Here is a 22,838-nt window from a genome sequence, read left to right on the forward strand (position 1 = left end):
CAAGACTGGGATGTGGTAGCTCACTCCTAGGAGTTGCCAATTTTATAAGAGTCAGAGTCTGAACCCAGTCTGCATCTGACATCTGTTGGAGGTCTCTAAGTGGGCTAGAAAGGAAGCAGTTACAGACGGGACCATATCCCTTAGGGGCCATCCTCTTCCCTCAAACCCATCTAACTGCTGGTTTGCTGGGCTGGATCTTGGAGCCAATTTCCCTTCTACTTCTGACTCATCTTTCTTTGTGTCTCAGGCATTGTCACAGCTACCATTATCAGCACCATCACCACTGTCACCATCACGCCTGTCACCATCAGAACTGTCACCGTCACCACTGGCATCATCACCACTATCACTGCATCATCATAACTACCATTACCACCACCACCACCACTGTCACCACCACAATCACCACCATCACCATCACCACCACCACCACCAACATCATCACTACCACCATCACCACCACCATCGCCACCACCACCACCACAGTCACCATCATCACTACCTCTAGGGTTATAACCATCACCAATATCACTGTCACCATTATCATCATCATTCACCACTACCATAATCACCACCATCACCACCACATCTTCACTGTCATCACAGTCACCTCCATCACCATCATCTCCATCATCATTGTCAATGCCACCATCACCATAACCATCACCACCATTGTGATTATTACCATCACCATCACTTCTCCTCACCATTGCTGTCACTGTTATCATAAACACTTCACCACTATTGGCACCATTACATCCTTGCCATCTCTATCCTCATCATCACCATCACCATCACCATCATTACCACTATTAGTACCAACATCTCTACTGCAACCACCGTTTCCGTAATCAGTACCCCATCATTATTATTTCTATTGTTAACCTATTATTATGGTGATCACCATCTTCTCCATCATTGTCATCCCATTGCTATCACCACATTACTATTATCACCATCACCATCACTGTTAAGACATCACAACCATCATCACTGTTATGACATCACAACCATCATCACTGTTATGACATCACCACAACCATCATCACTGTTATGACATCACCACCATCATCACTGTTATGACATCACCACCATCATCACTGTTATGACATCACCACCACCATCATCACCATAATGACACTACCACCATCATTGCCGTTATGACATCATCACTACCATCACCACCATTATGATATCACTATCATCATCACCACTACCACCACCATGATCATCATCATCTCCGTTGACATCATCACAATTGCTATCTTCTCCTCCCCCAACACTACAATGTCACCATCATCATTACCTTCCCAATGATGGCATCATCTGTGGCTGTAAGCATCTTACCCAGCAGTTCCTGACTTTTGAGTATCATGGACAAGTAGCACTTTAAAAATGTGGATCTACACAAGACTATCAGCTTTTAAAATTTGCCCAGATCATTAAAACCAACCAACCAAAGCAGAAAATAATATAGAACAGAAAATAATGATATTATCAAGTGCTGGAGAGAGAGAGAAATAAATACAAAGGCCTAGCACCTTCCCCTGGTGGGACCTGAGGACCTGTGTCCAGTCTCCAGAATCCAAGTAAAGGTAGAAGGGGAGGACTCTGTTCCCACATGTGTGTCCGTGCAGATGCATATCCCGCACACAATGATAATAAATAAAAGGGGAAGAGTGGGATCTGATACTGTTAAAAAAGACACCAGGGGAAGGAAAATAATGAGAAATGGCTGAGAAGTTCATGAAACTCCTTGGCTTCTAAGACAATGAAAAGAATCAAATCAAAGCAAGACCTATTTGCATGTCAGATTGCCAAAACACAAGAATGAAGTGGGGGGAGGGGAAGAGGAGGGGAAGGAGAAGGGGGAGGGGGTAGGAGGAGAGAGGGGGAGGGGAGAGGGGAAGGAAAGAGAAGTGGGAGGGGAGGGGAAGGGAAAGGAGAGAGGGGGAGGGGAAGAGGGAGGGGGAGAGGAGGGGAAGGGAAAGAGAACACATGCCTGTAGGTTGTTGGCGGCACTGGGAATTGATCCATTCTTTGGGGCAAAGATCTATGGCAATCAAAACATGTAGATTCTTTGACAAGAACGTGCACTCCCTGGAGGTGGCTCTTTAGTTACGCTTGCAACAGTGAGACAGAAAAAAAATGTACAAGGATGTTCGCTGTGTCACTGCTTGTGATAGCAGAGATAAACAAAGAGAAAAAGGAAGCAACAGACACGTCCATCAAACCTGAATTAGATCAATAAATGATGTTGGGTTCCTGAGCGAGAGAAGAACACCTGTGTGGGATGAAATAGAAAAGTCTCCAAGACACCCAGATCGAGGGAAGAAAATCAAAGCGGGGAGATGGGAGAGTTACATGAATCAAAATACAAGTACAAGGTTGCATGTGGGGCTAACAACCTCAGAGCTGACAGTTCTGAGCAAGGATATAATGTGTCCCTGGGTATTGCTGTCTGGTGAAATGTTATCAGATCTTTAATGGTTAAATTATGCAAACTGAACTAGGAAAAACAGATCGGTTCCCTATTCCCAAGTTAAAAAAAAATCGTACATGTTGGGACATTATTTCATTTGGGTAAATTGAAACAGTATATATATAGACACACACACACACACATATATATATGTATATACACATATATACATACACATACATACATATATGTATATATATTTGCGTGTATAGGTATACACTAATTTTCATTTGTATGTGCATGTGTGATTGCCTGCACACACACACACACATGCACACATGCACACACACATGCACACATGCAGACATGCACACTCACACACACATGCACACGCACATACACTCACACATGCACACACATGCACACACATGCACACATGCACACACATGCAGACATGCACACGCACACGCACACACACATGTATACATGCACACATGCATACATGCACATGCACACACACATGCACATGCACACACATGCACACACACGCACACATGCACACATGCACACGCACACACATGCACACACACAGGTGCACAGATATTTTTGGGATGTTATATCAGCAGTTTATTATTTCTCTCTTGGGAGAAGAATCCAGGACTGAAATTGGGAGAGGGGCATGGGTACTTCCTTGATTGTATGTTTCTCTATGCCACGGGAGTCATCTTTATCGTATACACAGGTCGCTTTTATTTTACAGATAAAATTTAAAAAGTGCTACTTTGTGCGTGGAATTTAAGTACACATTACAAAACAGGCACCAGGGACTCATTCAAGCTGAATTTGTTTGCCAATGTCAGTGGTGTGTGGTGAAATTTAAACTTTAATGAAACCCAATGTCTGTGGAAGACTGACGTCCATGTTCTCTTTATCCAGACAGTCCCAGGTCCCACCTGGGATCATGAGGAAGGGCTCAGGTTGTTGGTCTGGTCCTGACCTTTGGGGGGTGCCCTTGAGTCTTCTGTCGTGAAGGGTAAGTGTGCTCCCTGGCCCGGCAGTGCAGTGCGGGTGTAGCCCTGTCTCAGTCACTCCTGCTGCCTTCTTCCCGCTGACTGCCTGTATGCTACTGCTCCAGCCTCCAGCCGGGGAGACCTATTTCAGCCTTGCAGGTACTGTTATTTAAAGTAACACTTCTACTCACTGCCTCTCTACCAGGGGAGCCCTATTCACAGCAGCAGAATGCAGCCCTTGACACCCCGCCTGGGATGGGAGGGAGTCGGTTAGCTAGTGTCTTGGTTTGCAAACTCAGCACACACTATAAGAAGCCCCAGTAATGACAATAATCATATTCGTTATTGTCACCATGTCCCCTGCTATGGCTGCCAGGACACACACACACACACACACACACACACACACACACACACACACACACACACACACACGGACCACAGGTCTGTCTACTCCATCTACCTGTGGCCACTTGGCCAGCAAGGAACCAGAAGAGTCAGCCAGGTCCATTGGGAGCAATCATGGATGGACTGTCACGAATGAACAGCTCCCGACAGCCCCTGCCACACCAAGAGGAAGTGTGGTGAGTGAGAACAGTGTGGGACTCTCCTGCAGGGGAGCTGCAGGCTAGACTTTCACTTCTGTTTGTTTGCAGGAGTTACGGAAGCTCTCGCTCCTCAACCTCCCAATCTGTAAAGTGGGAGCGCATGTGAGCATCTCCAGGCACAGGGCAGCTTCTGCACAAAAGCCTGTTGAATGAGAGAGTGAATGTAAGGAGCACCGGTGGAAGGTTCTGAACGGACATGGGAAGGCTCAGAGGGGAGGACTAAGAAGAGGGTATGATATGGTCCTTGTTTCAAGCACCGGGAGAGCACGGACTTCCTTGCCTGCTTCTAAACCCTTAGCCTAGTCCCTTTCCTTTGATTCTTAAGGAAGAGGAGCCTGAGTCTGACTCTGACACATAGATTCACCAGCTCCAGTCTTTTCAAAGGTTCGTTTAGTTTGTTCTAAGAGTTTTTCCACATAAGTCAAAACTCAAAGAACGAAACAGACAACATATAGTAGGTGGTGCCACGCTCTTTACCCCTCAGCTGCCAATCACTGAGGACCTGTAATCCACAGGTAGAGAAGCTCCCAGTGAGGAGCTTCTCAAATATGTGTTTGAAACTTCTTTACGAATATGAGAGCAAATTCAGACATCCGCAGCGTCTCCTTTATGATCAGGCAAACGGGCCTCCTGCTTTGTGGTTGTTTAGAGATCTTTCCTCCGCCCCACCCAGAGCTGCCTTGGGCTTGGTCACAGCTGCGGAGTGTGGGCACTCTTCTGGACAGAGGGGCCTTTGCTTTTTCTCAGTTAGCTGACCCAAGGGAGATGGGAGGCAGAAGGATGAAGGGAAGAGGTTTTGGCCTGGGCAGGAAGCCACATCAAGAATGCACTGCTCTCCCGATGTTTGTAAGACTGTGTCCCTGATTTTAACTCAGCGGGACCCCGCCCCTCAGTCTACTCTTCCTAGATGAAGAGGAGGGTTGGGGGGGGAGAATGACCAGCATAGCCATGGGGGGGAGGTTCCGCCACAGATAATTGGATTTTTAAGAGACAAGAGACAAGAAAGCTAGCAAATAATTGCCTAACGAGAGCTGCGTCCTTTCAGCGCTTGGTGGAGCACACAATGCCCTTTCTGGTTGGAGTCCTTGGGTGTCACAGTTGATATTTAAAATGATTCTTACTCACGTTAAATAAGATATTTCAATTCCACGAAGCTGTCAGGAATTGATGCGGACACCAGAAATAATAGGCGAGCTCTCCTTGTATTGTCCTGGTTAATAAATCAGACGCCTGGAGATGTGTGCCAGACACTCACGTGGAGGAAGGGTGTGTGTGCACGTGCACACACACAGCACACATGCGGCACACAGAATGTACTCCCGCACACCCGCAGACATTCGTACATACCATCGTGTACAGACACAGATGGTCAGGGTGCCCAGCATCTCACAGGCATACATGTGTGCACACACGCATGTTCACTTGCTGCTCTCCCTAGGCTTCTTTTTCTCATGCGGATCATGTTTAGAGGGTCACCATGTCCACTGGTGGCCAGCAGAAACCCTGTGCCTGACACTTGCTGATCAACAACCGAGACTGACATGTTTCAAGGTCAGTGCTGGGCAACTGGGCTCTGGGGGTGAGGTTTCCTGTCTTTTTCTCATAGGGTTTTGGGCATTTTGTAGCAAGCACCATAGTGTGTGTGTGTGTGTGTGTGTGTGTGTGTGTGTGTGTGTGTGTGTGTGTGCATGCGGTGCACACACATGTGTGTAGTGCCTGCCTGTGTAAGTACATGTATGCATGTGGGTGAGTGCGTGTGAATGCATGTGTCTCCAGCCTATTTAAGACTCTGGACAAAGATGTATGGGACCTGGTCAGTGAGAGATAGCGTCGGCTTTTGTTTTTTAAAATTGTTCTTGTTCTTATTAATCATTATCATCTATTATAGGTGTGTGCACTTGAGTGCAGGCTTGTGCGTATGAGAGTGGGTACCTGCAGAGGCCAGGAGAGGGTGTGCGATCTGGTGGAGCTGATCACAACAAGTCGTTGTGAGCTGCCTGACATGGGTTCCAGGATTCAAACTTGGGTCCCCCTGAAAGAGCAATATGAACTCTTACTATCTTTCCAGCCCCCAGGGTGTTGGTTTTTGTAAAAGGTCTTCGGGAAAGAGGGCTCTCCTATTTACAGGGAGCCACAGACCCATGCGGAGCGGTAACCACACAGCACCATGCAGTTTACACCTCACAATAGCCGCCATGCCTCCAAGAAACACCAGTGTCCTGAGGCCTCAACACGTACAACCAATTCACTCCAACCCTGAAACACTGTATGAGGCACAGCTCAGAGGAGCCTCTGTTCACAGGTGAAAGATGGCCCAGAGACAGAAATTAACTTGTTCTGGCCACGGCGTGGGTATCAGGGCAGCTCGGTGTGTAGAGGATATGGCCCCCAAGTGGATGTGCACACAGGAACTCAGAGCCCTTCCTCCCTGGGGTTCACTTTGAAGAACAGTTTGCCTGTTCTTGGAGGACTGTGAATGAAGGTGGAAAGTGGGCTGTTGTTTCAGATAGCTTTTCTTTTTCCTTTTTGACACAGCGCCTGATCAGGTAGCCCAGGTTATCCCAGAACTCACAGAAATCTGCCTGCCTCTGCCTCAGAGTGCCTGGATAAAAGGCATTCACCATCATGCTTAGCTCTTAGACATCTTTCTGCAGCTCAGGGCTTACCAGAACTAACAGTAATTCTCCGGACTCAGAGTTCTGAGTGCTGGGGTTACAGACATGAGACATCATGCCCAGAAGAAGATTTTCTGAGCGAGCTTAAGAACTGGATCCAGAAGGTGGTAATATAAGGGGTGGGGAGGCTTGGGATGAAGGTGCAGGACAGCTTGTGTGAAGCCTGCCCTGAGCCTTCTAGTGTAGATTTTTTTTCTATTTTTTTTTTTCGGAGCTGGGGACCGAACCCAGGGTCTTGCGCTTGCTAGGCAAGCGCTCTACCACTGAGCCAAATCCCCAACCCGCCCTAAGCCTTCTAAAACATTAAATCATACTTTTTATTCATTTCTTTGTGTACGTGTGCATGTGTGCGAGGGCTGAGGACAACTTGCAGGAGTGGGCCCCCAGGATTGAAGCCAGCTCCAGTGCCCTTATCTACCACTGAGTCATCTCCCTACCGCCCTGTAGTGGGGCTTTCGATGATGAAAGGGGGAGCCCAGGAAGGAAAGGTGTTGAGAGCTGGAGTAACTGTGTTGGATGATAAAGTCACACGGAACTGAAAGCAGCCCCACAGGAAGCCTTAGCTCATGGAGTTGGGATATGGGGTGGGGAGGAGGGGAAGGAAAGGATAGAGAATGAGGGAGGAGAGGAAAGAGGTGGGGGAGGGAGCACAGGGAGTCTTACGCTGACGTCACGGTGAGCACCCGAGGGACAATTTGAGAGCCATGATTTCCGCTCTTCTATTTTAAGCAGTTTTGGTCCCGTGTTGCAATTCCCTCACACGTCTCAGGTGAGAGCCCGACACCCACAACCGTGTTCTGCAGTGGGCTCTGGGGAAGGATGCTGCAGCCTGGCCTGGGTGGGAGCAACCTGCTGATGAGGAATCCATGGAAAGAAACAGGAGCAGGGCAAGATGGTGGGCGGGCTGGGACAAGGAAGCGAGGTCTGCCAGAATCCTTGGGAGGCTAGAGAGGGTCTCAGGTGGACATTTGGATAGACACAGTGGTGAAGTGCGGGGGAGGTATGAGCATAGCAGGTTCTTCCTGAGCCCTGGAAGATGCGGGGATGACGTTTGCTATGGATGGGGTGGGGGATGGGGTAGGAGGTGGAGTGTGGAGGGGGTGGGAGGGAGCTCATGCCACTGACAGCTGATTGTCCAAGTCAACCTGACCAGGCAAAGGGACACCCAGGGTTAGTCACTTTTCTCATTACTGTGACCAAATACTCGGAAAAATAAACCCTAAGAGAGGATGGATTTATGTTAGCTCACAGTCTGAGAGGGCACAGTGCATCACGGCAGGGAAGGCACAGCGGCAGGAATGTGAGACAGCTGGTCACGCTCTTTGCAGTCAGAAATTAGAGGGGTGGACTCTGACTAGAGCTCCGCTGCTCTCTCCTTCTTATTCAGCCTGGGCCACCCGTGAGACGGTGCCACCCACACCCAGGGACGATCTGACCCCTTCAGCGAAACCTCTTTGCAAAAACCCAGAGGGCCCAGAGGTGTGTCTCTTTGATGATCCCAAGTCTGGACAAATTGACATTGAGGATAAATGGCACACAGCAAGCTGGCGTCCATTGAGTCTGGGTGTCTGTGAGGATGTGTTAGGGAGAGACCAACATTTGAACTGGAGGACAGAGTAAAGGGGACTACCCTGGCCACCATGACTAGGCATTCTCCTGTCCCTGAGGACGGTTGTAGCTGAAGCAAACAGTGGGGAAAGGAGGTATTGCATCTGCTGTGAACTGGGCTATCCCTCCCTCTGGCTGCAGACACTAGAGTTCTTGGAGCTGGGGTCCTTGAACTCTTAGAAGAGTGGCCTCCCTGGTTTCATACTTCCCTAGTTCAGGACTTCATACTCGTGAGTTTTACACACCTATCTTTCTTGGGTCTCTAGCTTCAGACCACAAGAACTCACGGCCTTCACACTCTCATCTGAAATCTCATGCATGAGATACACGCTATCACACACCCACAGAGGTATTCCTGAGTCTCTTTCTATGTCGCACCTCAAATAATGTACCATCTTCAAGACATGGGGAGAAGCGGATGCTGGGCCAGGCTGCAGGGTCTGCCTACACACCCCTGCTGGTCCACATAGGCTTGTGGGGAAGTAGAGACTTTGCACATACAGAGAGGATCCTCTCAGGACGAGGAGGGGGATACAGGCAGCAGCCAGCATGTGTCGTATCATGGGTGGCAGCAAGTAAGGACTGGGCTAAGCCTTAGGGCTCTGGAAGCACCCAGCCCCATGTCTAGGATGTAGAAGGCCCCAAACAGCACATTCTCCGGCTTTGAACAATCACCTATCTAGCAGGCAGCTTCGGGCAAAAGCTGGTCCCCTCTCCAGATGCTGCGCCTCACCCTGGAACCTCTGTATTTGCAGCCAAAGCATTTCCTCCAGGGCCCTTTCTGGAAAATCTTCCTGCCAGCCCCTAGGGTCCTCTTTTGCCCGAGCTGCTGTGTTCATCACAACTGAGTTTACCGTCCTGTTTACTGGCACCTGTCTCCCTGCTAGGGTTTTGAATGTGAAATGTCCCCTCGGGCTCGTGTATTTGAACACTCAGCCCCCCAACAGGTGGCGCTGTGTTTGTAGACCCTTTAGGGGGTAGGATCTAGCGTAGAACAAGTGCATCATGGAAGATGGGTGCAAATGAGTTTCTTTTCTGTTGCACTGATAAAGTACTCTGACAATGGAGAAAAGGATGAATTTGGTTGAATTTCGATAGAATTGCTCCTGATGGGGGAAGACATGTCAACAGGCTGGCATGGTGGTAGGAGCTGGCTGATCACATTTCATACATGTGTACACACACACACACACACTCACAGAGAGAGAAAGAGAGTCACAGAGACACAGAGACACAGAGACACAGAGATAAAGAGACTGAGAGACAGAGAAACAGACGGAGAGACACAGAGACAGAGACACAGAGACAGAGACAGAGATAAAGAGACTGAGAGACAGAGAGACAGAGACAGAGACACAGAGACAGAGATAAAGAGACTGAGAGACAGAGAGACGGAGAAATGGAGAGACGGAGAGACAGAGAGATGGAGAGACAGAGACAGAAAGACAGAGAGATAGAGTGGGACCTGGACATATAACTTCAAAGCTTGTTCAGAGAGACACACTTCCTCCAGCAAGGCTCCGCTTCCTAAAGGTTCCATAACCTCCCCAAATGGCACCACCAACTGGGGACCAAGTGTTCCAATGCGCGAGCCTATGGAGAACCTTTCTTATACCACAACAGGAGCTTAGAGCTCGGCCCCACTTCTAGCCTGGATACCTTGCTTCCCGTTCCACTACGGTTCCACCAAACCGCAACCGTAGACAGAGCTGCCAGCCACTGCGTCCCCTGAAATCCCTGAACTGTGAGCTACACTGAGTCCTTCTTAAGTTGTGACTGTGAGAAGTTTTGTCACAGCAAGAGGGAAAGCAATGAATTTACTCCCAAGGCCATGTCTCTCCTCTCTCCTCTTGTCCTCTGCTTAATCTCTAGATGAGTAGGGAAGGCCAAGGAGACCCCAAGATGTCCATGTTTGTCCCCAGGGCTCATGTGTGTGCTACTTTATGCTATGTCTTGGTTGATTTGTGTCTCTATGAAAGAGTTTCTGGGGGGGCTGCAGAGACAGCTTAGCAGCCAAGAGTACTGGCCGCTCTTGCAGAGGACTCGAGTTTGACTCTCCACACCGGTATGGAAGTTCAGAACCATCTATAACTCCAGTCTCAGGAAATCTGATGACTTCTTCCTGCGCACACACACAGACATATCCATGTACATAAAATAAAAATACGTGTATGTAAAAAGGAGATATTGAAATCTTAACTCTGAACCCTGTAAGTGTGATCTTACTTAAAAGGTGTGTGGGTGCACGTGCATGTGTGTGTGCGCATGTGTGTGTGCGTGTGTTTGTGTATGTACGTGTGTTTGTGTACATGTTTATGTGTGTGTGTTTGTTTGTGTGAAGTGTGTGTGTGATGTGTGTGTGATATGTGTGTGTGTGATGTGTGTGTGTGATGTGTGTGTGTGATGTGTGTGTGTGTGTGTGTGTGTGTGTGTGTGTTGCTGGGGACAAGCCTGAACATGCCTTCCAAGTAATCTATCACTCCAAGTCCAAGTCCTTAACTATGTGAAAATCTGTCATGGCAGCCAGAGGGGACTTCTAGGCTCTTCTAAGCTGAGGTGGACACAGGAAGGAAAACTCTTTCTGGGTTTTCTGGAAGGAGAAAGGAGGTGACAGGCTTTAGTGTGTAGTAGCAGGCAAAGAAGGGTCCAGTTGCTCTAAAACATTCATTACATTTTAATTAATTTATTGATTAATTTACTGTATGCAGGCACGTGTGTGTGTGTGTGTGTGTGTGTGTGTGTGTGTGTGTATGTGTGTGTGTAGGTTAGGGGATAATTATTCTCTTCTACCCTGTGGGTTCCAATGTCACACTCACGTCATCAGGCATGATGGCAAACACCTGTACCCATCGAAACACCTTGCTGACCCTGGCAGATTCTTTTTTTTTCCTCCCCCCGGAGCTGGGGACCGAACCCAGGGCCTTGCGCTCTCTAGGCAAGCGCTCTACCGCTGAGCTAAATCCCCAACCCCCCTGGCAGATTCTTAAGAAGCAGATATCTTGGGAGCTCTGTCTGGAGTTTGCATCCTTCTGATCCCTGAAGATGGTGTTCAGATGCTCTACACCACGGACTCATATGACCCCTTGCAAGGGAACATTTGCTTTATAAGCAGAAGGAATGTCTCCAGCTGTCTCCAGCCCTGGCCTCTTGACCACCTTGAGCCACCTCCCACCCCATGTGGCTATGATCGATCTTCAATAAAAGGGCTGGCAGTGTTATTGAGCCAGGGCTGCTAGCACTGTGACAGGCCTGGCTTGGGCTGGCTGTCCATCAACCCTGTGGCCTTCTGGGCCAATTAACTGCTCTCAATGAACATGGAAAAGGAGTTCATTAAGTTGTTATCTATCAGTCCGGGATCCCCAGATGAGGTCTGCGGACTGGTTACTTCAATAACATTGTAACCAAAATACCCAAGAGAACAAGAAGGGAAGGTTTGTTTTGATTTATGTTTTGGGAAAGTTCAGCTCAGGGCTGGCACACTTGGGCAGAGCATCATGGGAGAGAGGCTGTTCACCTCATGGGGGATAGGAATCAGAGGGCGAGGAGGCACTGGGGAACATCTTCAAGTGATGATCATCTATCATCCATCAACCCTTCAAGGGCTCATCCTTAGCAACAAAGTTTCCATAACTTTCCCAAGTAGCAACGGCAATTAGGGACCAAGTATTCAACGTGTGAGCCTGCGGAAGGCATTTCCCATTCAACCAGTAACTGTCTGCTTGGCCGAGAAAGTGAGAGTGAAGGCTGAGCAGGCCATTGAGGGGAAACCAGGTGGGGGAGGGCTGGGAGTGGGGCTAACTACTTAGCAGTGGTGGGAAGGATCATCTCCGCTCAGAGCAAAAGTAGGGGACCTCCTCCCATAATTGGAGTGGAATGGGTCGTGAGAGGAACCCTGATGTCATTATCTGGTTTACAGTCCCAAACGAGCCATAGGCGGAGACTATCCATCTCTTCATTCTAAGGCCTGGGCTCAGAGAGGTTGAGCATGTTGTCCTAAGTCACTCAGACAGGATGCATCCAAGCAAACTTATCAAAAGCAGGAAAGGATGAAGAGCTGGGGGTGGGGCTGGGGGTGGGGGTGGGGCTGGGACTGGGGGTGGGGGTGATAGCACTTGTCTGGCATCTTTTAGTTGGGAGATATATTCGAATTGGGAAATAAGCAATCCCAGGGCTTAGGGGGAGGGGGCATGGTTATTATGCTAAAAATCAACGGAACAAAAGGAAACAAAATCAGAAGCCGAGACACTGTGGCTTCTCGCTCCGCTTTGGTGGCTCTGAGGCTTGGCTTGGAGGTTTTCTTCCCCGAGCACAATCCTCCATTTGGCTTCCTGCCCCAGGGCCAGGAGGGCTCTTTTGTCCTGGGCTCCTGGCACCTGCTTATGATTCATTATGATTCATTATGATCCTCCTCACTCTGGGGCAGATCGGAAAAGAAACCAGATTAAGGCACACTGATAAAGAGATCACTTGGAAATCAGGTCTCGGGAGCTAAGGGCTGGTCCAGGGAGGCCTGCAGGGAGCAGCCTCATTGCTGTCTCCTGCAGTTCTCATCCAGCCCCAGGGTTTACGGGAAACTATGTCCTCTGCTGGGTTAGACCTGCTCAGTACAGGGTATCCATACCTAGGCCCCCCCTTTCCCTCCACAACAGGAGGGTCCCTAACTGGAGTGGCCAGCTGTTTGGGGACATGGGTCTCTATTGTATCCAAGGGCCAATTTGTCTGCTTGGGCTCTAGCAATAAAGTGCTAGGAATCTGGCGGCTCAGCCCAATAGAAACTTCTTTTGTAGCACTGAAGGCCCGGAGCTTGAAGTCATGGTACAGCAGGAACATAAGCACCTCCACCACCAGCTCCTGCCTCCCAAGGCTCCAGGGAGGACCTTGCCTTGCCTGCTCTAACTCTTGCGGTTCCCATGTGTTCCTAGGTTGTGGCTGCATTTCTCCAAGCTGTGCTTGATCTTCCCACGCCTTCCTCCTGTACCTATGTTAGCTCCCTCTTGTACATATGTCATTGTGCTGGTCCCTTCCTCGACTCCAGCGTGAACTCCTCTGAGATGACTACATTTTTGCAATGATCCTACTTCTAAATGAAGCCTCATTCTGAGGTGCCAGGGGTCGAAGGCCCATCACACATTTTGGGAGAAAGTGGGACGGAATTCATTCCATAACTAGGGGTCGGCCAGGGGTGCGCATCATTTCACGACTGTGGCTGCTGAAACATTAGGGTGGGTAGATTTTAGGGGTGGAGAAACAGAGCTGGTTGCAGCTGAAGGAAAGGCTCCGATGGGGATTTGCTATCAGAGGGGAAGGCAAGAGGAGATGAGGAAGGACGAAGGGCTCAAGCATCATGAACGGATGTAGGAAAGCCAGACCCAGGACGTCGAGTCATCCAACATGGCTTTGACCAGAGACCAGGGTGAGACCAGGGTAGGCAGGAAAAAGGCTGTGCTGATGGCCCTGCAAGTCCCATAGGCTCTCCTGGGCTAAGGAGTTTGGGGTTTCCCTCAGGACAAAAGAATTGGGGCAGGGTGTTAAGACGGGTATACAGCAGGTGGGCAGACCACAGTGCTTCAAATCCAACATACTAGGAACAGTCTCGACATGGGTAGGCTTTGGAATGAAACCAAAAGAAGACAATTTTGTGATGGGTGAGAATCACATGACATTCGAGTCTCAGGACCGGGAAATAATCTTTCATCAGTGCCTCGGCACGATTTGCATCACTGGTAGCTGCTTGTGCCACAATGGATGGTAGCAGTGGTACCCAGGCGGATCTCACAGAGCCTCAAGGGTCTGCCTAGCCTGGTATGGAGCAGCCTGGTCACAGACTCATACTCAGCAGGTGGCGAGGAGATGAGGCAGTCAAGTCAATGGAAAGCCAGTTTGGTCTTTGTCACAAGGGAGGTGAGATGGGACTCATCACATGATGGTGCCAGAGGCTGAGGATGGTGACCAGGTGTCTTAGACTAAGCATAAGACATAGGTATGGCCCTAGGCTGGTGGTGGGGTGGTTGCAAGGATAGGGCACAGAAGGTTGAGGAGAGAAGGGATTGAGTGAGTAGGGTACCAGGTCCTGAGTTGTCTTATGGTTTCTACTGATGTGACAAAATCCCACGACCAAAAGCACCTTGGGGAACAAAAGGGTTTATTTCAACCCTTACAGCTCCTAAGTCCATTTCTGAGAGAAGATAGAGCAGGAACTCAGGACGGGAACCTGGAAGGAGGAACTGATACAGAGGCTATGGAGGGATGCTGCTTACTGGCTTTCTCAGCTTGCTTTTCTAGGCACTGCAAGGTCACACCACTCACAGTGTTCTGGGCCCTCCCACATCCATCACTAGTTAATTAAAAACCACCCCACAGACCTGCCTTCAGGCAAACCTTATAGGACTATTTTCTCACTGGAGTGTCCCTCTTCCCAAATGACTCTTTTGTGTCCCGTTGACATAAAGGTAACCAGAACGGGGCCTGAAGAGAAGAGCAAGGAGAGGAAATAGAACAGGCACGCAGGCGGAATGAAGACCACAGCGGGGCTTTTTGACCGTTGAATAGGTTTAAACTCTGGTGGAAGGAAGAAGATGAAGAGAGTAAGGGAGGAAGCCATCTGCTGGAGAGGAGGTAGGCTCCAAAAGTGGACAGAATTCTCTGTGGTGGTTTCAGATTCCTAGGGAACAGTGAGGGGCAGAATGGAGGACATTGGAAACCAAGGAGAGTGGAGGCTTAGGTTGGAAAGGTCTCCAAAGCTCGGGTGGGATTGACCAGTAGGGGGAAGGCCACACCCAACCCTGCCACTTGAAGGGTGGTACAGCCTGGACTCAACATAGAAGGCAAATGAGGTCATGTTAGCCACCTAGGACTGGCTGTGAATGGTGAGAGGCTGAGGTGTGGCCGGAGAGGGGGAAGTAAGTAAGGTTTTGGAATAGAAGAACTCCTGGAGATGGCAAGGGGCAGGGTGTGGCCTCATCTGTCCTCAGTTTCCCCCTTTGGGAGATGACTCTGATGGGGTGCCCAAGAAACAGTCTTAAAGAGCCCATGCTGTGGCCTCAGCTGACCCTTGCTCCAGTTTCAGCTGCTCCGCTGTCTAGGGAGCATGCGACCTCAGCCAAAGGACTGAACCTTGTCAAACCTTAGGCTTTCCGTCTCAAAAAAAATGGGACAAATTTAGGACAACTGCCTCATGAGAAAGGCAGGTAGAAGTTGGTTGACTGGAAGGCTTGCTTCGAAAATTCACATTCATCTAATTCCGTGGAAAGACTGAAAAGTGCTATCAGCACCTGTGCATTTTAGAAATGCAAATGCGTGGTTTTAAAAGTTATTTATTGGCACGCATTGTTAGTAATTATACATAATAATAGGTTTCATTACATGATGAGTGGCTTTAATCTCCAACTTGACACAACCTGGATTCACTTGGGAAGACAGTCTCAATGAGGGATTGTTAGAACTAAGTTAATTGATGTGGGGAGACCTAACCCACCGTGGGTGGCACCATTCCCTAGGCAGGGCATCCTTGAGTGTGTAAGAGTAGAGAAATCCATCAGAACAAACAAGCAAGCATGCATTTACTTATTCTCTCTCTACTCTTGGCTATGACGTGACTGGCTTTCTTGTGTATCTATCTTGATTTCCCTGCACTGAGGAATGGTAACTGGGGATTATAAACCAAATAAATGTCTCTGCTATGTTGCTTTTTTTTCTAGGGTGTTTTGTCATAGCAACAGATATAAAATTAGTACACATTATGACATTTTCATCTATGCAATAGATAGTTTTTATGAAGTTTTAGTAATTTAAGATTTTATTTTATATTTTTACTTGTGTATGTGCACATGCACGTGCACGCACGCACACACACACACACACACACACACATACACACATGTTTCAATGAGTTTCATTATGCTCGTGAGGGGTTGTTTACTGGAGCATGGGCTACTCCATTGAAGTAAGTGCCTATTCTTCCTCCAAGTAATGGTTATAGCCTACAGATCCGCAGCATAAGGCTGTACCACTATAGAATGCCGATGGCTTAATATCATATGGGTCCTGTGCATGGCTTTGTCTACAAGCAATGACAGGCATGTGCAGAAATCTGGGGCTATCTGAACCACTTAGGCACCAAATACTAAAACCTTTAGGATCCTGAGCTCCCTGAGGGTGTTACCCACATACACTTGAGTTACAACACTCTTTTGATTTTTAGATGGCTCTTCTGCTACCGCTGAACAACAGCTCACCAGCCACCTTCTTTCCAACGCCCATGTCCCAAACCCACTTCTAGTCCTCCAAACAAAGCATCAACTCTGCTCTAGTACTCCTGCTTCTTTTAACCAGTGAACCACTTTAACCGGGAACCCTTGTGAAATCACGCAGCCATCTGTATCAGAGACCTCTCCTTTTCTGTGTGTGCCACCGATGGAGACGCTGAGTACCATGCTGCCGTGCTCCCCCTCTCCCCCACCAACAGGCCTCGCTGAGTTTTGCATGACTTTGCATGGCGTGGGGGATATTTGCGAATGTGTAAGTTACATCATGGCAGAGCTGGCTGCCAACGGCTTAGCTGGCTCCCAGAAACTGAGTCAGGAGCCAGGAAATATCCTGTTCTGTATAGCTCATCGTCGCTGTGACTCATGCAACCCTCCCTGGAACGCTCCATGGCCAGATGCTGTGTGGGGCTCCGAGTATTAACGGTAACAATGGCAGCAACCACGGTGGCGTTGCCGTCATCCTTACAATGAGACGGACACCGTGCTGTGGCTGTCGCAGATTAGAGCCGTATTGAACCCCAGCTACAACTCTGGCCCATCCACTCCCACAGCCAGCAACCAAGATCACAGAGGGGGATGCCTCTGGAGACAGAAGGGAAGAGGTTAAATATTACCCACCCCACTCCCCGCACCCTCTCTGGATCCCTGGGCATTTGTGGGCAGGGCTAACCTTGCAGTAGAACCTTCGGCTGCTGCTAAGCACCATGTGGAGGGGTGAGTGAACCGTAGCCACACTGAGGTGGGTACTGGGTAGGCATGGGTGAGCTAGGAGACAGGGAACCTTGCCTGGCTCTGCCCAGTTGGCCCGAGCTTCCTACCCAGCCTAGCTCTGCTCCCTAGGCTGCTTCAGGTTCCTGATTTCCCTAGACCAGATGTCTGTGGGATGAATGAATGTTGATAAACCTGGAGGCTGAGCCAAGCGGCTCCAGAAACTCCCTGCGTCTTGCCTGCCAGGTGGGCACGGGGAGACTGGGAGGAGTCCGCCTGGAGCCCTGTAGTGCCCACCACCATCAGGAGCTCAGGCACTGTACAATCTGACTGACTCAGGCACTGTACAGTCTGACTGACCCAAGGTTAGTAATGGCCTGCCCTCCCCGGGGAAAGGTATGGCTGTGTTTCTCAATCTTGGCTCTCTGTCTACATCACTGAACTACAGGGTATCTGTAAACTTTACCCACAGTGCCTGGCTCCTTCCCCAAGGCCGGGTCACAGCCACGGATCTTTCCTAACTTTCTCTATCCTCCTTGTTAAATCACCCTACGTCAGAGCTGCGTCTCCATTTGGCAGATGGAGAGGGTGAGGAAGAAACCGAGGCAGAGGGGTTAAGGAGCGCGCCTCGGGGTTTAACAGCGAGCAGGCGGCAGAACGTGCAGCCGTGAGTGATACCACGGGGATTAAGTGTGGCAACACAGGCAGTGTGCTCAGGGCCTGCCATAAGGCATGTGTACGTACAGGCTGTCTGACTCAGCACCACTGTTGCTGCTTCCTCACTCATTCATCTGCCTTGCCAGGAAGAAACAAGGCCGTTTGTCCTCCTTATGGTCTTGATACTGGCTCGAGGCTCATTCAGCAGGTAAACCCAGGCCTGCAGGCAGCCTGGGGGTGGAGCTCATGCACATGCTACGTGGGCACAAGGTGCTTGCCCGGCGTGGCTGTGCCCTGACCCCCTGAGTGGACTCTCTCAGGTCAGAATCTAGAACCAGCCCCATTACCTCTGTCCCCTCTGCCCTACCCCCAGCCGACCTGCCCCCAACATTCTCTCTGGACTCTCCAAAGTCACCCTTGCAGGGGACTTCAGAGGCAACTTCTGGATGAAGTAGACCAGAACCGTGTTAATTAGGCCCAAGGGGACCTGCCTGGGAGCCACCATCTGGAAAAGGTGCTTGTGAAGCCACTGGACACTGGCCAAGCCCGAGCCTAGGCTTGGAGATTGGAGAGTGCAAGCCTGGTATTTTTCTGCCGTTTTCCCAGGACATAGACTCCCATTTTGTCCTAAATTTGGACTGGCTTAGTGGTGCTCCCCCCTTTCCCCAGGGTGTGATGGCACAGGTCTCAATAGACTTATAGCATCTACATGTGCCTCTCAGAGCAGGACCCCAAGTTTTCCATCTGACCCAGAGCCCTCCATGTCATGAAGGAGGGACCACATGAGGAGTGGAGCCCAGCCTTGGACTCCTCCAGGAGTTAGCCTAAGTGGACTATCAGCAAATACGGTTAGGGGCCAGCTGGGGAGGGGCTGGTAGAGAAATGATAGTTTGTCTAAGCCACTAAGCTTTGGGACAGGGGGTCTTTGGGTGCAGCAGTGTGTCCCTGGCTAGAAACCATGATCAGGGCCAAATCAAGCATGTTCCCACCAGCTAGGATCTAATTCTCTAGGAGTCTGAGGTCATGGAGAGAGACCATGGTGGCTGAAGGCCTTGGATTGGCTATGGTTGTCCCCTAGGCCTGTGCCCAGGGTCTTTCTGGGAACGGACTCTTCTGGTCCTTATATTTGAATCTGAAAAAGGGCCTGTCTTCCTCAAGCCTTCCTGGGCTCACAGGGACCTCTCTCCTCCTCTCCTCAGACTTCTGGAGCTTCCTGGTGCCTAAGAACCACCCCCACGTTTGCCCATCCTGAGCCTGCACACCCTCCCATCTCTCAGCCTCTGGGGCCGAAGCTCCCACTAAAATCCCTCCTGTATCTCTCACCCCTGTTCCATGCCTACCCTCAGGAGTCTCTGCTGCCCCAAAGACTTGGGAAACCCTAAGGGAGAGATTGGGCTTGAATTTAGAGCCACAAGGCAGATATCAGAAAAGTGGGCCTTAGTGGGGGGAAAAACACTCAGGGGGGAGGAAGAGAAATCCCAGGAGGGGTTTCTGAGGGAGAGGTCTGTAGGAATGATGTAACGAGGATGGGTCAGGCAAGAAGGAAAGCATGGACATGGTCAGCTCTTTAGGCATTTGTCCTGGTCACCTGTCTGCACAGGCCTAGAGCACACTGATAGAGATCGAATTAATTTCTGTGTCCTGGCTGAGAGCCAAGGGTAGGGGGCGCAGGAAGATGTAAGAAGGGCGGGAGGGGGGAAGCCCCTCAGGACAGCTGTGCTCTCTAGCCCAGCTGTGTGGGAAGAATCAATGATCATCTCATTTGCATGCCTTGAAAGGTCCCAGATCAGAAGCATATGGACCTCGGCGGAGCCCACCTCTCTTGGCCTCCCCGTGGACCTTGCGCGCACGCCCTACGCCCATCCATGTGTGATAGTTACTGGGGATTTGGGCCAGACTCAAGCACGTCAATTTCGGGAGATAGATGATCAAATCCTTCTTAATTTGCATGTTAAATTTCTTTGTCGTGGAAATAAATCGCCTCAGTTCATCAGAGACAAGCTTTTGGAGCCTCTCTTTGATAGGGCAGCAGCCAGCCCTTCATTTGCATCTTCTGAGCTTCCTACACTGAGGTATAGTTACTGGTCACCAGGCTACAGGGACTGGCCATGGGGAATCCATTGCTTGTTGGGAAAGAGGACAAAAATGAGAGAGAAGACATGTGGGTGGTTGCGAACTATCCCAGATGATTCCATGGTCCCTGTCCTGACCCAATTTGTGTCTGAGCTGGGACTCTGGACAAACTTTGCTTCTCTGGGACTTAGTCATCACTCCTCCTCCTCATCCCCTCCTTTCCCCCCTCCCCATCCTCCTCCTTCCCACCTCTGCTTCTCCCTCCTCCCTTCCCTCTTTCTATTCCTCCTCTGCTCCGCCCTCTTTCTCCTTTCTTCTTTCTATTCTACTTGTCTTTCTGTTTGTTTGTGTTGGGCAGAGCTAGCCCAGGATGGCCTGAAAATGGCGCCAATCCTCCCATCTCAGCTTCCCATTTGCACACCCTCCAAGTCTCTGCATCAATAAATGTGTCGTGACTTCCCATGCCACTTCGTGAGAACAGGGTGAGAACAGGAATGAATGTACCTGGAAATGTGGGGAGAAAGGCGGAGCCACAGCCACAGAGGGAGCCTAGGGCTTCATGAACATGTCCTGCCTGACCTATCATTCTTTGGTCTAGATCCCAGATATGTACCTGGGAGTACATGGAGATATGGAGATGCTGACAGAATTTAGCAGATATCCACGTGGTGTTGGGGCAGAGTGGAACCTCTGATCCAGGGGCCTTATCTTCACTATAGTGAACCCCATCAGGGCCCCTATCCATGACTATGGAACGATATGAATCGAGCCAGCTCCTGACATCCTTCTATCTCTCTGGCAGGATGCTGCTCAGTCCTCTAGCCCAAGGGGATCAGAGTCGACCAGGTGGATTCTTGGTTGACCTGGGTTCCAATTACAACTCTGACACTGGTTCTCACCCTACCTCTAGGAAGTCATTTCTGCTCAGAGCCATGATGGGCCAGCTGTGAGACCAACGGCTTGGCCTAGATGCTGGACAAGGCCTTCTGTTGTGTCTGTGTCTGTGTGTGCCTGTGTCTGTGTCTGTGTGTGCGTGTGTGTGTGTGTGTGTCTATGTCTGTGTCTGTGTGTCTCTGTGTGTGTGTGTCTATGTCTGTGTCTGTCTATGTGTGTATGTGTATGTCTGTGTCTGTCTGTCTGTCTGTCTGTCTATCTGTCTCTGTCTCTCTCTGTCTCTCTCTGTATCTGTGTCTGGGATGCTCTCAAGGTCCTTGCTGTCCCTCCTCCCCACCCTCAGCATGCCCTTCCCTGGGCTCAGTTGAGTGAAACCCCTCTCTAAACCCAGTTTCTTTGGGAATGGAGGAAATGGAGGCCTCACTTCCTCTCAAATCAAAACCTATTAAAGCAAGTGTGTGAGGAAACAGGTTGCCATGGAAACCCAGCCAGCCAAGGTTTCCGAGACTTTGCCTGCCTTTTCTACCTTTCCACTTACACTCTGAACTTATTAGTTTTAATTGACATAATTATTGCAACGTCCACCGGAGGCACAAGATGCCAGCTGTGCCTCTTGCCACCCACTGCCAGGCATGACCCTCTGAGGCCATCCCTGTCGACCTTCTCTCTCCCATCTCCTCTCCTCTGGCTTTTCCTGCCACTCACAGAGGATGCTGGAGGCAGACCCGTACCCTAGATAGGTCTAGGCAGAACCTGTTCGGAGGCACATGAGGCTCCTCCCCAGGGAGTGAATGAGGCTGGCGTTTAGACTGTGCCTGGAGACGTTTCTGGGCATCTCTGGGGACTATGTAAGGGCATCATGGATATCCAAGATCTATGGCCATAGCCCACGTCCACTCAAAACAGAGTGTCTTAACCTCCCTACCAACACATTTGGTAAGGCTGCCTGGAGGAGGCTGGAGAGCCTTGTTTCTACATCAGAGAGCTGAGTTTAGGGTCCAGTTCAGAGTTGAGTGGGCATGGCCAGGCTCTGGGCCTCCCTGAGCCTTCATTTCTATGGGTACACAGGGAGATCTCACAACAGCCTTCCTTGTCTGAGGCCAAGAAGCTAGGGTATCAATAAAGGATGCCACGTGTGTTACAACATCGTTCAGATGCGCTAACACAGAAGGTAGAGATCCCACAGGGTCCTACCCTTAGTCAGAGGATTGCAGGCAACCAATGACTTCTGAGAAATGGAGACTTAGTCTTTTCCTTTAATTGGTTATCTGATACTAAGTGGCCAGCTCCGAAACTGTACACACACAAGCAGAACTAAACGGACCAGGTTTTATATATCTATGCAGATGTGCACATGTAAGGGTCACGATCAAAGAAAAGGAGGCCACCAATTTGAGGAGGGAGGAGATGGGGGAGGAAAAGGGGAAAATGATGCAATCATATTTTGATTAAAATAAAATTTAAAAAGGATTTCAGAGAGTGACCATGTTCCAGTTTGCTTCCTATCACCGTGATAAAATGCCTGACCAAAAGCAACATAGGGAGGAGAGGGTTTATATAGCTTACAGGCTATAGTCCTTCACTGAGGGAAGCCATGGCAGGCAGGAGCTGAAGCAGAGGCTATGGAAGAACATTGCTTTATGGGCTTTTCCCCCACGGCTTACCCAGTTCATTCTCTTATAACTCAGGGCCGCTTGGGTGGTGCTACCCACAGTGGGTGGGGTCCTTCCACGTCAATCATTGATTTTAAAAAAAGCCTTACAGGTTTACCTGCAGGCCAATCTGCTGAAGGCATTTTCCCAATTGAGGTTAACTAGACAGGAGAGGCAGCCTACTGGGTAGTGTAGAGAAGAGAAGGGGACAAAGGGGACCTCTAAGAGGATCCACTGGGTATCCAGCTGTCCCTGTCTTCCCCTGCC

The 22,838-nt window shown here is 49.8% G+C and overlaps 1 protein-coding gene across 2 annotated transcripts in view; it reads right to left on the reverse strand.

Annotated features, from left to right (window-relative positions):
* Nucleotides 1–22,838, reverse strand: part of Sdk2 (sidekick cell adhesion molecule 2) — a 276,864-nt gene that overhangs the window by 123,723 nt on the left and 130,303 nt on the right.

This window comes from Rattus norvegicus, chromosome 10 (genome assembly GCF_021556685.1).
Source record: "Rattus norvegicus strain SHRSP/BbbUtx chromosome 10, alternate assembly SHRSP_T2T, whole genome shotgun sequence".
NCBI lineage: Eukaryota > Metazoa > Chordata > Mammalia > Rodentia > Muridae > Rattus > Rattus norvegicus.